This window comes from Arachis hypogaea, chromosome 3 (genome assembly GCF_003086295.3).
Source record: "Arachis hypogaea cultivar Tifrunner chromosome 3, arahy.Tifrunner.gnm2.J5K5, whole genome shotgun sequence".
NCBI classification, from domain to species: Eukaryota; Viridiplantae; Streptophyta; class Magnoliopsida; order Fabales; family Fabaceae; genus Arachis; species Arachis hypogaea.
The window spans coordinates 42,010,325-42,023,944 of NC_092038.1; the positions used below are offsets into that span (position 1 = coordinate 42,010,325).

Below are 13,620 nucleotides of genomic sequence, written 5' to 3' on the forward strand. Positions count from 1 at the left end.
CAAACTAATTAAACTAGTTTCAGGATAAAATTTGAAATCCAAGTACTTCTTGTTATTTTGTAATTAAGCACATTTTTCATTTAAGAGAGGTGAAGGATTCATTTGTTCATAGCTTTAAGGCATAGACATTAGACACTAATGATCATGTAATGAAGACACAAACATAGATAGAACATACAACCTAAAAATTGAAAACAGAAAAATAAATAGACAAGGAGATTAAGAAATGAGTCCACCTTAGTGAGGGCGACGTTTTCCTCTTGAAGAACCAATGGTGCTTTTTGAGCTCCTCTATGTCTCTTCCTTGCCTTTGTTGCTTCATCCCTAGTGATTTTGGAGCTCCTATCCTTAGTTGCTCCCAATAGTTGTGTGGAGGAAAATATATTCCCTGAGGTATCTCAAGGATTTCTTAATGAGGGAATTCCTCATGCTCTTGTTAAGGTCCATGAGTGGGCTCTCTTGATGTGCAGTCTAATGCTCTACTACTGAGCTATAGACCCTTGAAATGAATCTCTCCATCTCCCATGACTCAGAGGTGGAGGCAGTTGCCTTCCCTTTCCTCTTTCTAGAGGCTTCTCTGGCCTTAGATGCCATAAATGGTTATGGAAAAACAAAAAGCAATGCTTTTACCATACCAAACTTAAAATATTTGCTCGAGCAAAAGCAGAAGGAAAGATGTAGAAGAAGAAATAAATGGAGGAGATGAAGGGTGTATAGGGTTCGGCCAAGAGGGGAAGAAGGTGTTTGTGATGTGTGAAAATAAAGGTGTGAAGGGGGTTATTTATAGGGAGAGTGGCCGAATAGTTTGGGAGGGTTTGGGAGGAAAATAGTTTTGAATTTTGAAGGTGGGTGGGGGTTTTTGGGGAAGAGTTAAGGAGGTCATTGGTGAAGGGTATTTGGGAAAGACATATGGAGGTGATTGGTGAAGGGTATTTGGGGAAGGGTGTTGTAGAAAGGTTTGAAGAGGAGAGAGAGAGTTGAGGTTGGTGGGGATCCTGTGGGGTCCACAGATCCTGAGGGACCAAGGATTTCTCATCCCTTCTCTAATTTGGCGTTCAAAACGCCTTAGAGTGTAATTCTGGCGTTTAAATGCCAGTTTGCTGCCCTGTTTTGGCATTTAAACGCCAGCTTTCCTTCCTGTTCTGGTGTCTAAATGCCAGCTTTCCTTCCTGTTATGGCATCTAAACGCCAGTTTGCTACCCTGCTTTGGCGTGTAAACACCAGTCTGGTGCCCTGTTCTAGCGTTTAAACACCCAGAAAGGTGCCAGATTGGGCGTTTAAACGCCTATATTGCTGCCCTTACTGCCGTTTAAACGGCAGTAAGTTCTTCCTCTCGGGTGTGCTATTTTTTACTTCTGCTTTATTTTTATGAGTGTTTTTGTGACTTCACATGATCATCAACCTAAAAGAAAACATAAAATAACATAGATAAAATAAAATAAAATTGGGTTGCCTCCCAACAAGTGCTTCTTTAATGTCAATAGCTTGACAGTGAGCTTTCATGGAGCCTCACAGATGATCAGAGTATGATTGAGATCTCTCAATAGCAAACTTAGAGTTTGGCTGTGGCCTCCCAACACCAAACTTAGAGTTTGAATGTGGGGGCTCTGTTTGACTCTGTATTGGGAGAAGCTCTTCATGCTTACTCCCCATGGTTACAGATGGAGAACCTTGAGTCTTTACTACAAAGCATTCTTCATTCACATGAAGGATCAACTCTCCTCTATCAACATCAATCATAGCTCTTGCTGTGGCTAGAAAGGGTCTTCCAAGGATGATGGATTCATCCTCATCCCTCCTAGTGTTTAGGATTATGAAATCAGCAGGGAAGTAAAGACCTTCAACCTTCACTAGCACGTCCTCTACTAGTTCATAAGCCTTTTTCATAGATTTATCTGCCATCTCTAATGAGAATGTGGCATCCTGTACCTCATAGATTCCCAGTTTCTCCATTACAGAGAGTGGCATCATGTTTATCCCTGACCCTAAGTCACACAGAGCTTTTTCAAAGGTCATGGTGCCTATGGTATAGGGTATTAAGAATTTACCAGGATCCTATTTCTTTTGAGGTAAATTTTGCTGAACCAATGTATTCAGTTCATTGGTGAGCAAGGGAGGTTCACCTTTCCAAGTCTCATTACCAAATAATTTGGCATTCAGCTTCATGATTGCTCCTAAATACTGAGCAACTTGCCCTTCAACAATGTCTTCATATTCTTTAGAAGATGAATAATCATCAGAGCTCATGAATGGTAAAAGGAAATCCAATGGAATCTCTATGGTCTCTGTATGAGCCTTAGATTCCTTTGGTTCCTCATTAGGGTACTCCTTACTGTTCAGTGGACGTTCCCTGAGGTCTTCCTCATTGGGATTTTTGTCCTCCTCCTTTCCCATGGTTTCGGCCATGTTGATCATATCAATGACCTTGCACTCTCCTTTTGGATTTTTTTCGGTATTGCTTGGGAGAGTGCTGGGAGGAGTTTTAGTGACCCTTTTACTCAGCTAACCCACTTGTGCCTCCAAGTTTCTAATGGAAGACCTTGTTTCAGACATGAAACTGAGAGTGGCCTTAGATAGATCAGAGACTATGTTTGCTAACCTAGAAGAATTCTGCTCAGAATGCTCTGTCTGTTGCTGAAATGATGATGGAAAAGGTTTGCTATTGCTAAACATGTTTCTTCCACCATTTTTATTATTGAAGCCTTGCTTCTGTTGATCTTTCCGTGAAAAATTTGGATGATTTTTCCATGAAGGATTATAGGTGTTGCCAAAGGCTTCACCCATGTAATTCACCTCTTCCATTGCAGGATTCTCAGGATCATAAGTTTCTTCTTCAGAAGATGCTTCTTTAGTACTGTTGGATGCATTTTGCAATCCATTCAGACTCTGAGAGATCATATTGACTTATTGGGTCAATATTTTGTTCTGAGCCAGTATGGCATTCAGAACATCAATTTCAAGAACTTCTCTCTTTTGAGGCATCCCATTATTCACAGGATTCCTCTCAGAGGTATACATGAACTGGTTATTTGCAACCATTTCAATAAGTTCCTAAGCTTCTGCAAGTATTTTCTTTAGGTGAATGGATCCACCTGCAGAGTGGTCCAGTGACATCTTGAAAAATTCAGACAGACCATCATAGAATATATCTAATGTAGTCCATTCTGAAAGCATGTCAGAAGGACACTTTTTGGTCAGTTACTTGTATCTTTCCCAAGCTTCATAGAAGGACTCACCATCTTTTTGTCTGAAGGTCTGAATGTCCACTCTAAGCTTGCTCAGCTTTTGAGGAGGAAAGAACTTGGCTAAGAAAGCCGTGACCAGCTTATCCCAAGAGTCTAAGCTATCTCTAGGTTGTGAGTCCAACCATGTTCTAGCTCTGTCTCTTACAGCAAAGGGAATAGCATAAGCTTGTAGACTTCAAGATCAACTCCATTGGTCTTAACAATATCACAGATCTACAAGAACTCAATTAAAAACTGATAAGGATCTTCTGATGGAAGTCCATGAAACTTGCAGTTCTGTAGTAGTAGAGAAACTAATTGAGGCTTTAGCTCAAAATTGTTTGCTTCTATGGCAGGGATTGAGATGCTTCTTCCATAGAAGTTGGAAGTTAGTGTAGTAAAATCACCAAGCATCTTCCTTGCATTGTTGTTTGATTCAGCTATAATCGTTTCTTTTGCTGCCTCCTTTTCAAAAATTTCAGTGAGCTCCTCTTCAGAGTTCTGTACTTTAGCTGCTCTTAGCTTCCTCTTCAGAGTCCTTTCAGGTTCAGGATCAGCTTCAACAAGTATGTCTTTATCTTTGTTCCTGCTCATATGAAAGAGAAGAAAATAAAAAAAATATAGAATCCTCTATGTCACAGTATAGAGATTCCTTGAGGTGTCAGAGAAAAACAAGAATAGAAGAAGAATTTGAACACAATGAGAGATATGGAGTTCAAATTGACAATGGAGGAGGAATGTTAGTATTTAAATAGAAAAAGATAAGAGAGGGGGGAAAGAATTTTTGAAAATTTTAATTAAAATTCAAAACAATTAGTTAAATAAAAAAGAATTTTGAAAAAAAGGTTAATGTTTTTCAAAAATTAAAAGTGAAAAGTGGTTAGGTGATTTTGAAAAAGATAAAAAATAGTAAGACAAACAAAAAGTCAATTAGTTAGTTGAAAAAGATTTGAAAATCAATTTTTAAAAGATAAGTTAGAAAAGATTTTGAAATTGATTTTGAAGAAGATATGATTTGAAAAAGATATGTTTGAAAAGATATGATTTTGAAAAATATATGATGAAAATATTTGATTAGAAAAAGATTTGATTTGAAAAATTATGAAGATTTGAAAAATATTTGATTTGAAAACAAAACTCCTCTCCTTGTGTCATCCTGGCGTTAAACGCCCAGGAGCTGCATGTTTTGGGCGTTTAACGCCCAATTGCTGCATGGTTTGGCCGTTTAAATGCCCATCCAGGTACCCTGGCTGGCATTTAAATGCCAGTTTTTCTTCCTTATTGGGCATTTAAATGCCCAACTAGGTACTCTGGCTGGCGTTTGAACGCCAGTTTTTCTTGCTTTTTCTCTGTAAATCCTCTATTTTATGTTCTTGGATTTTCATTTTTCTATATCCTTTATTTAAGAATATATATTTTTAATTTTGAAAAACAACAAAATGAGTCAAAACATATAATTCTTGGATCAAAACACAAGATATATGTAAGAACATTATGAATGTCAAGATGAACACCAAGAACAATCTCGAAGATCAAGATGAACATCAAGAACTTAGTTTTCAATAAAAGAAAACTTGGAGGACACGAAACTTAGAACTTTCTCATGTTTGGGCCATATGAATGCAGGAATATATGTAGAACATCATGCAGTTTAAATCAATAAATCATGAAGATCAAACAAGGCAATTCATCAAGAACAACTTGAAGATCATCAAGAATATTATGCATGTTTTTTCGAAAATTGCAAGACAATTAAAATCATGCAATTAACACCAAACTTAAATTTTGCCTCTGGATTCAAACAAGAATCATCAAATATTTTTGGGTTTTTATGATTTTATGATTTTTTTGTATTTTTCGAAAATTAAATTTGGAAAAACGAAAAAAAGAAGAAAATTTTTTTTTGAAAGATTTTTGAAAAACGTTTTGAAAACAAAATAAAGGTTGAAAAAAAAGAAAATTACCTAATCTGAACAACAAAATGAACCGTCAGTTGTCCAAACTCGAACTATCCCCGGTAACGGCGCCAAAAACTTGGTGCACGAAATTGTGATCATCACAATGGCGCCAATAGACTTGGTGCTCTTAAACTTGAATCACACTTCATCACAACTCTGCACAACTAACCAGCAAGTGCACTGGGTCGTCCAAGTAATATCTAACGTGAGTAAGGGTCGATCCCATGGAGATTGTCGGCTTGAAGCAAGTTATGGTCACCTTGTAAATCTCAGTCAGGCGGATTCAAATAGGTGATAGAGTTTTAATAATTAACAAGATAAATAAAACACAAAGTAAAGATAGAGATACTTATGTAATTCATTAGTGAGAATTTCAGATATGTGTATGGAGATGCTTTGCTCCTTTTGAATCTCTACTTTCCTACTACCTTCATCCAATCCTTCATACTCCTTTCCATGGGAAGCTGTATGTTCGGGTTTCGCCGGCGTCAATCGCTACCTCCGGTCCTCTCAGTGAAAATGGTCCAAATACGCTGTCACCGCACGGCTAATCATCTGTCGGTTCTCGATCATGTTGGAATAGAATCACGTGATCCTTTTTCGTCTGTCACTACGCCCAACACTCGCGAGTGTGAAGCTCATCACGGTCATCCCTTTCCAAATCCTACTCGGAATACCACAGACAAGGTTTAGACTTTCCGAATCTCAGGAATGGCCGCCAATGAATTCTAGCTTATACCACGAAGACTCTGGTCTCACGGAATGGAAGGCTCGGTTGTCAGGTGAGGCAGTCATGCGTCGTGGACCAGGAGTCCAAGAGATACACGCTCAATCTTAAGTAGAACAGAAGTGGTTGTCAGTCACGCGTTCATAGGTGAGAATGATGATGAGTGTCATGGATTATCACATTCATCAGGTTGAAGTGCGAGTGAATATCTTAGAACAAGAATAAGCTTGAATTGAATAGAAGAACAATAGTAATTGCATTAATACTCGAGGAACAGCAGAGCTCCACACCTTAATCTATGGTGTGTAGAAACTCCACCGTTGAAAATTGGTGCACGAAATTGTGATCACTACAACTCAAATAATCCATAAACTTGGTGTTCAACACCATGGCATAAACACAACTTCGCACAACTAACCAGCAAGTGTACTGGGTCGTCCAAGTAATAAACCTTACGCGAGTAAGGGTCGATCCCACAGAGATTGTTGGTATGAAGCAAGCTATGGTCACCTTGTAAATCTCAGTCAGGCAAACTCAAATGGGTATGGTGATAAACGCATAAAACATAAAGATAAAGATAGAGATACTTATGTAATTCATTGGTAGGAACTTCAGATAAGCGTATGAAGATGCCTTCCCTTCCGTCTCTCTGCTTTCCTACTGTCTTCATCCAATACTTCTTACTCCTTTCCATGGCAAGCTTAAGCAAGGGTTTCACCGTTGTCAGTGGCTACCTCCCATCCTCTCAGTGGAAATGTTCAACGCACCCTGTCACGGCACGGCTATCCATCTGTCGGTTCTCGATCAGGCCAGAATAGAATCCAGTGATTCTTTTGCGTCTGTCACTAACGCTCCGCCCTCAGGAGTTTGAAGCACGTCACAGTCATTCAATCATTGAATCCTACTCAGAATACCACAGACAAGGTTAGACCTTCCAGATTCTCTTGAATGCCGCCATCAGTTCTAGCCTATACCACGAAGACTCTGATCTCACGGAATGGCTGGCTCGTTTGTCAGGCGAGCACTCGGTTGTCAGGCGATCAACCATGCATCGTGTATCAGGAATCCAAGAGATATTCACCCAATCGAAGGTAGAACGGAGGTGGTTGTCAGTCACACGTTCATAGGTGAGAATGATGATGAGTGTCACGGGTCATCACATTTATCACGTTAAAGAACAAGTGATATCTTAGAACAAGAACAAGCGGAATTGAATAGAAGAACAATAGTAATTGCATTAATACTCGAGGTACAGCAGAGCTCCACACCTTAATCTATGGTGTGTAGAAACTCCACCGTTGAAAATACATAAGAACAAGAGTGATCATTGGCTTCGGTCCCAGAGAGGGAACCAGAAGAACCAAGATATGATCTAAGAACTAGATGTCCAAAGATGAAAATACAATAGTAAAAGGTCCTACTTATAGAAAACTAGTAGCCTAGGGTGTACAAAGATGAGTAAATGACATAAAAATCCACTTCCGGGCCCACTTGGTGTGTGCTTGGGCTGAGCAATGAAGCCTTTTCGTGTAGAGACTCCTCTTGGAGTTAAACGCCAGCTTTGGTGCCAGTTTGGGCGTTTAACTCCCATTCTTGTGCCAGTTCCGACGTTTAACGCTGGAATTCCTGAGGGTGACTTTGAACGCCGGTTTGGGCCATCAAATCTTGGGCAAAGTATGGACTATCATATATTGCTGGAAAGCCCAGGATGTCTACTTTCCAACGCCGTTAAGAGCGCGCCAATTGGGCTTCTGTAGCTCCAGAAAATCCACTTTGAGTGCAGGGAGGTCAGAGTCCAACAGCATCTGCAGTCCTTTTTGGTCTCTGAATCAGATTTTTGCTCAGGTCCCTCAATTTCAGCCAGAAAATACCTGAAATCACAGAAAAACACACAAACTCATAGTAAAGTCCAGAAAAGTGAATTTTAACTAAAAACTAATAAAAATATACTAAAAACTAACTAGATCATACCAAAAACATACTAAAAACAATGCCAAAAAGCGTACAAATTATCCGCTCATCACAACACCAAACTTAAATTGTTGCTTGTCCTCAAGCAACTGAAAATCACATAAGATAAAAAGAATAGAATATGCAATGAATTCCAAAAACATCTATGAACATCAGTATTAATTAGATGAGCGGGGCCTTTAGCTTTTTGCCTCTGAATAGTTTTAGCATCTCACTCTATCCTTTGAAATTCAGAATGATTGGCTTCTTTAGGAACTTAGAATCCAGATAGTGTTATTGATTCTCCTAGTAAAGTATGATGATTCTTGAACATAGCTACTTAGTGAGTCTTGGCTGTGGCCCAAAGCACTCTGTCTTCCAGTATTACCACCGGATACATACATGCCACAGACACATAATTGGGTGAACCTTTTCAGATTGTGACTCAGCTTTGCTATAATCCCCAATTAGAGGTGTCCAGGGTTCTTAAGCACACTCGTTTGGCCTTGGATCATAACTTTATTTCTTTCTTTCTTCTCTCTTTTTTTTTCGTTTTCTTTTTCTTTCTTTCTTTTTTCGAAATTTTCTCTTTTTTTTTTCATTGCTTTTTCTTGCTTCAAGAATCATTTTTATGATTTTTCAGATCCTCAGTAACATGTCTCCTTTTTCATCATTCTTTCAAGAGCCAACATTCATGAACCACAAATTCAAAAGACATATGCACTGTTTAAGCATACATTCGGAAAACAAAAATATTGCCACCACATCAAAATAATTAAACTGTTATAAAATTCAAAATTCATGCAATTCTTCTCTTTTTCAATTAAGAACATTTTTTTTTCATTTAAGAGAGGTGATGGATTCATAGGACATTCATAACTTTAAGGCATAGACACTAAGACACTAATGATCACAAGACACAAACATAGACAAACATAAGCACTAAAATTCGAAAAACAGGAATTAAAGAACAAGGAAATTAAAGAACGGGTCCACCTTAGTGATGGCGGCTTGTTCTTCTTCTTGAAGATCCTATGGAGTGTTTGAGCTCCTCAATGTCCCTTCCTTGTCTTTGTTGCTCCTCTCTCATGATTCTTTGATCTTCTCTAATTTCATGGAGGATGATGGAGTGTTCTTGGTGCTCCACCCTTAGTTGTCCCATGTTGGAACTCAATTCTCCTAGGGAGGTGTTTAGTTGCTCCCAATAGTTTTGTGGAGGAAAGTGCATCCCTTGAGGCATCTCAGGGATCTCATGATGAGTGGGGTCTCTTGTGTGCTCCATCCTCTTCTTAGTGATGGGCTTGTCCTCATCAATAGGGATATCTCCCTCTATGTCAACTCCAACTGAATAACAGAGGTGACAAATGAGATGAGAAAAGGCTAACCTTGCCAAGGTAGAGGACTTGTCCGCCACCTTATAGAGTTCTTGAGCTATAACCGCATGAACTTCTATTTCTTCTCCAATCATGATGCTATGAATCATGATAGCCCGGTCTATGGTAACTTCGGACCGGTTGCTAGTGGGAATGATTGAGCGTTGAATAAACTCCAACCATCCTCTAGCCACGGGTTTGAGGTCATGCCTTCTCAATTGAACCGGCTTCCCTCTTGAATCTCTCTTCCATTGGGCGCCCTCTTCACATATGACTGTGAGGACTTGATCCAACCTTTGATCAAAGTTGACCCTTCTAGTGTAAGGATATTCATCTCCTTGCATCATGGGCAAATTGAATGCCAACCTTACACTTTCCGGACTAAAATCCAAGTATTTCCCCCGAACCATAGTAAGCCAATTCTTTGGATCCGGGTTCACACTTTGATCATGATTCTTGGTGATCCATGCATTGGCATAGAACTCTTGAACCATTAAGATTCCGACTTGTTGAATGGGGTAGGTAAGAACTTCCCAACCTCTTCTTCGGATCTCATGTCGGATCTCCAGATATTCACTCTTTTTGAGTGAAAAAGGGACCTCGGGGATCACCTTCTTCAAGGCCACAACTTCATAGAAGTGGTCTTGATGCACCCTTGAGATGAATTTTCCATCTCCCATGACTCGGAGGTGGAAGCTTTTGCCTTCCCTTTCCTCTTTCTAGAGGTTTCTCCGGCCTTGGATGCCATAAATGGTTATGGAAAAACAAAAAGCAATGCTTTTACCACACCAAACTTAAAATTGTTGCTCGTCCTCGAGCAAAAGAAGAAAGAAGAGAGTAGAAGAAGAAGAAATGAAGGGAAAGGGAATGGCTTTGTGGTTCGGCCAAAAAGGGGAAGAAGTGGTGTTTAGGTTGTGTGAAAATGAAGGAGTGAACTTGGGTTTATATAGGAGAGGGGAAGGGTGATTTTCGGCCAAGTGAGGGTGGGTTTGGGTGGGAAAGTGGTTTGAATTTGAATGGTGGGGTAGGTGGGGTTTTATGAAGGATGGATGTGAGTGGTGAAGAGAAAGATGGGAGTTGATAGGTGAAGGGTGTTTGGGGAAGAGGTGTTGAGGTGATTGGTGAATGGGGGAAGAAGAGAGAGAGTGGTGGGGTAGGTGGAGATCCTGTGGGGTCCACAGATCCTGAGGTGTCAAGGAAAAGTCATCCCTGCACCAAATGGCAAGCAAAATTGCACTTTTAGCCATTTCTGGCGTTAAACGCCGGGCTGGTGCCCATTTCTGGCGTTTAACGCCAGCTTCTTGCCCTTTTCTGGCGTTTAACGCCAGTCTGGTGCCCCTTTCTGGCGTTAAACGCCCAGAATGGTGCCAGACTGGGCGTTAAACGCCCATCTGCTAACCTTACTGGCGTTTAAATGCCAGTAGGTGCGTCCTCCAGGGTGTGCTGTTTTTCTTCCTGTTTTTCATTCTGTTTTTGCTCTTTTCATTGATTTTGTGACTTCTCATGATCATCAACCTACAAAAAACATAAAATAACAAAAGAAAATAGTTAATTATAAAACATTGGGTTGCCTCCCAACAAGCGCTTCTTTAATGTCATTAGCTTGACAGAGGACTCTCATGGAGCCTCAGAAATGCTCAGAGCTATGTTGGAACCTCCCAACACCAAACTTAGAGTTTGAATGTGGGGGTTCAACACCAAACTTAGAAGTTGGTTGTGGCCTCCCAACACCAAACTTAGAGTTTGACTGTGGGGGCTCTGTTTGGCTCTGTTTTGAGGGAAGCTCTTCATGCTTCCTCTCCATGATGACAGAGGGATACCCCTGAGCCTTAAACACCACGGATTCTTCATTCACTTGAATGATCAACTCTCCTCTATCAACATCAATCACAGCCTTTGCTGTGGCTAGGAAGGGTCTGCTAAGGATGATGGATTCATCCATGCACTTCCCAGTCTCTAGGACTATGAAATCAGTAGGGATGTAATGGTCTTCAACCTTTACCAGAACATCCTCTACAAGTCCATAGGCTTGTTTTCTTGAATTGTCTGCCATCTCTAGTGAGATTTTTGCAGCTTGCACCTCAAAGATCCCTAGCTTCTCCATTACAGAGAGAGGCATGAGGTTTACACTTGACCCTAAGTCACACAAGGCCTTCTTGAAGGTCATGGTGCCTATGGTACAAGATATTGAAAACTTCCCAGGATCCAGTCTCTTTTGAGGCAGTTTCTGTCATCCAGTTCTTTGGTGAGCAAAGGGGGTTCATCCTCCCAAGTCTCATTTCCAAATAACTTGTCATTCAACTTCATGATTGCTCCAAGGTATTTAGCAACTTGCTCTTCAGTGACATACTCATCCTCTTCAGAGGAAGAATACTCATCAGAGCTCATGAATGGCAGAAGTAAGTCCAACGGAATCTCTATGGTCTCATTTTGAGCCTCAGATTCCCATGGTTCCTCATTGGGAAATTCATTGGAGGCCAGTGGACGTCCATTGAGGTCTTCCTCAGTGGCGTTCACTGCCTCTCCTCCCTCCCAAAATTTGGCCATATTGATGGCCTTGCACTCTCCTTTTGGATTTTCTTCAGTATTGCTTGGAAGAGTACTAGGAGGGAGTTCAGTAATTTTCTTGCTTAGCTGACCCACTTGTGCCTCCAAATTTCTAATGGAGGACCTTGTTTCAGTCATGAAACTTTGAGTGGTTTTGATTAGATCAGAGACCATGGTTGCTAAGTCAGAGGTATTCTGCTTAGGATTCTCTGTCTGTTGCTGAGAAGATGATGGAAAAGGCTTGCTATTGCTAAACCTGTTTCTTCCACCATTATTATTATTGAAACCTTGTTGAGGTCTCTGTGATCCTTCCATGAGAGATTTGGATGATTTCTCCATGAAGGATTATAGGTGTTTCCATAGGGTTCTCCCATGTAATTCACCTCTTCCATTGAAGGGTTCTCAGGATCATAAGCTTCTTCCTCAGATGAAGCTTCCTTAGTACTGCTTGGTGCATTTTGCATTCCAGACAGACTTTGAGAAATCATATTGACTTGTTGAGTCAATATTTTGTTCTGAGCCAATATGGCATTCAGAGTGTCAATCTCAAGAACTCCTTTCTTCTGACTAGTCCCATTGTTCACAGGATTCCTTTCAGAAGTGTACATGAATTGGTTATTTGCAACCATTTCAATCAGCTCTTGAGCTTCTGTAGGCGTCTTCTTCAGATGAAGAGAGCCTCCAGCAGAGCTATCCAAAGACATTTTGGATAGTTCAGAGAGACCATTATAGAAAATACCTATGATGCTCCATTCAGAAAGCATATCAGATGGACATTTTCTGATTAATTGTTTGTATCTTTCCCAAGCTTCATAGAGGGATTCTCCTTCCTTCTGTCTGAAGGTTTGGACTTCCACTCTAAGCTTACTCAATTTTTGAGGTGGAAAGAACTTTGCCAAGAAGGCATTGACTAGCTTTTCCCAAGAGTCCAGGCTTTCTTTAGGTTGAGAGTCCAACCATGTTCTAGCTCTGTCTCTTACAGCAAAAGGGAATAGCATAAGTCTGTAGACCTCAGGGTCAACCCCATTAGTCTTGACAGTGTCACAGATTTGCAAGAATTCAGCTAAAAACTGATGAGGATCTTCCAATGGAAGTCCATGGAACTTGCAATTCTGTTGCATTAGAGAAACTAATTGAGGCTTAAGCTCAAAGTTGTTTGCTCCAATGGCAGGGATAGAGATGCTTCTCCCATAGAAATCGGGAGTAGGTGCAGTAAAGTCACCCAGCACCTTCCTTGCATTGTTGGCATTGTTGTTGTTTTCGGCTGCCATGAGTTCTTCTTCCTTGAAGAATTCGGTTAGGTCCTCTACAGAGAATTGTGCCTTAGCTTCTCTTAGCTTTCGCTTCAAGGTCCTTTCAGGTTCAGGGTCAGCCTCAACAAGAATGCCTTTGTCTCTGCTCCTGCTCATAAGAAAGAGAAGAGAACAAGAAATGTGGGATCCTCTATGTCACAGTATAGAGATTCCTTGAGGTGTCAGAGGAAAAGAAAAATGAAAGGCAGAAGTAGAAAATTTGAACTTTATCAAAGAAGATGGAGTTCGAATTTTGCATTAAGGGATAGTGTTAGTCCATAAATAGAAGGATGTGAGAAGAAGGGAAGCAATTTTCGAAAATTAAGTGAGAAATTTTGAAAACATTTTGAAAAACACTAATTAATTTTCGAAAACCAAGAGTGGGAAAGAGATCAAGTGATTTTTGAAAAAGATTTTGAAATTAGAAATCAAAAAGATTTGATTGAAAGTTATTTTGAAAAAGATGGGGTTAAGAAGATATGATTAGTTAAAAAAAATGTGATTGAGAAGATATGATTTGAAAAACATTTTAAAAAGATTTGATTTTGA

The 13,620-nt window shown here is 40.1% G+C and overlaps 2 non-coding genes across 2 annotated transcripts; both read left to right on the forward strand.

Annotated features, from left to right (window-relative positions):
• The first annotated feature begins 3,168 nt into the window (after window positions 1-3,168).
• Window positions 3,169-3,276, forward strand: LOC112793672 (small nucleolar RNA R71). Its single transcript, XR_003198374.1, has one exon. It is a non-coding gene; the product is annotated as a small nucleolar RNA R71 (small nucleolar RNA).
• Window positions 3,277-12,537: 9,261 nt separating this feature from the next.
• On the forward strand, window positions 12,538-12,645 carry LOC112793831 (small nucleolar RNA R71). The gene has a single exon (XR_003198524.1). It is a non-coding gene; the product is annotated as a small nucleolar RNA R71 (small nucleolar RNA).
• Window positions 12,646-13,620: the final 975 nt, after the last annotated feature.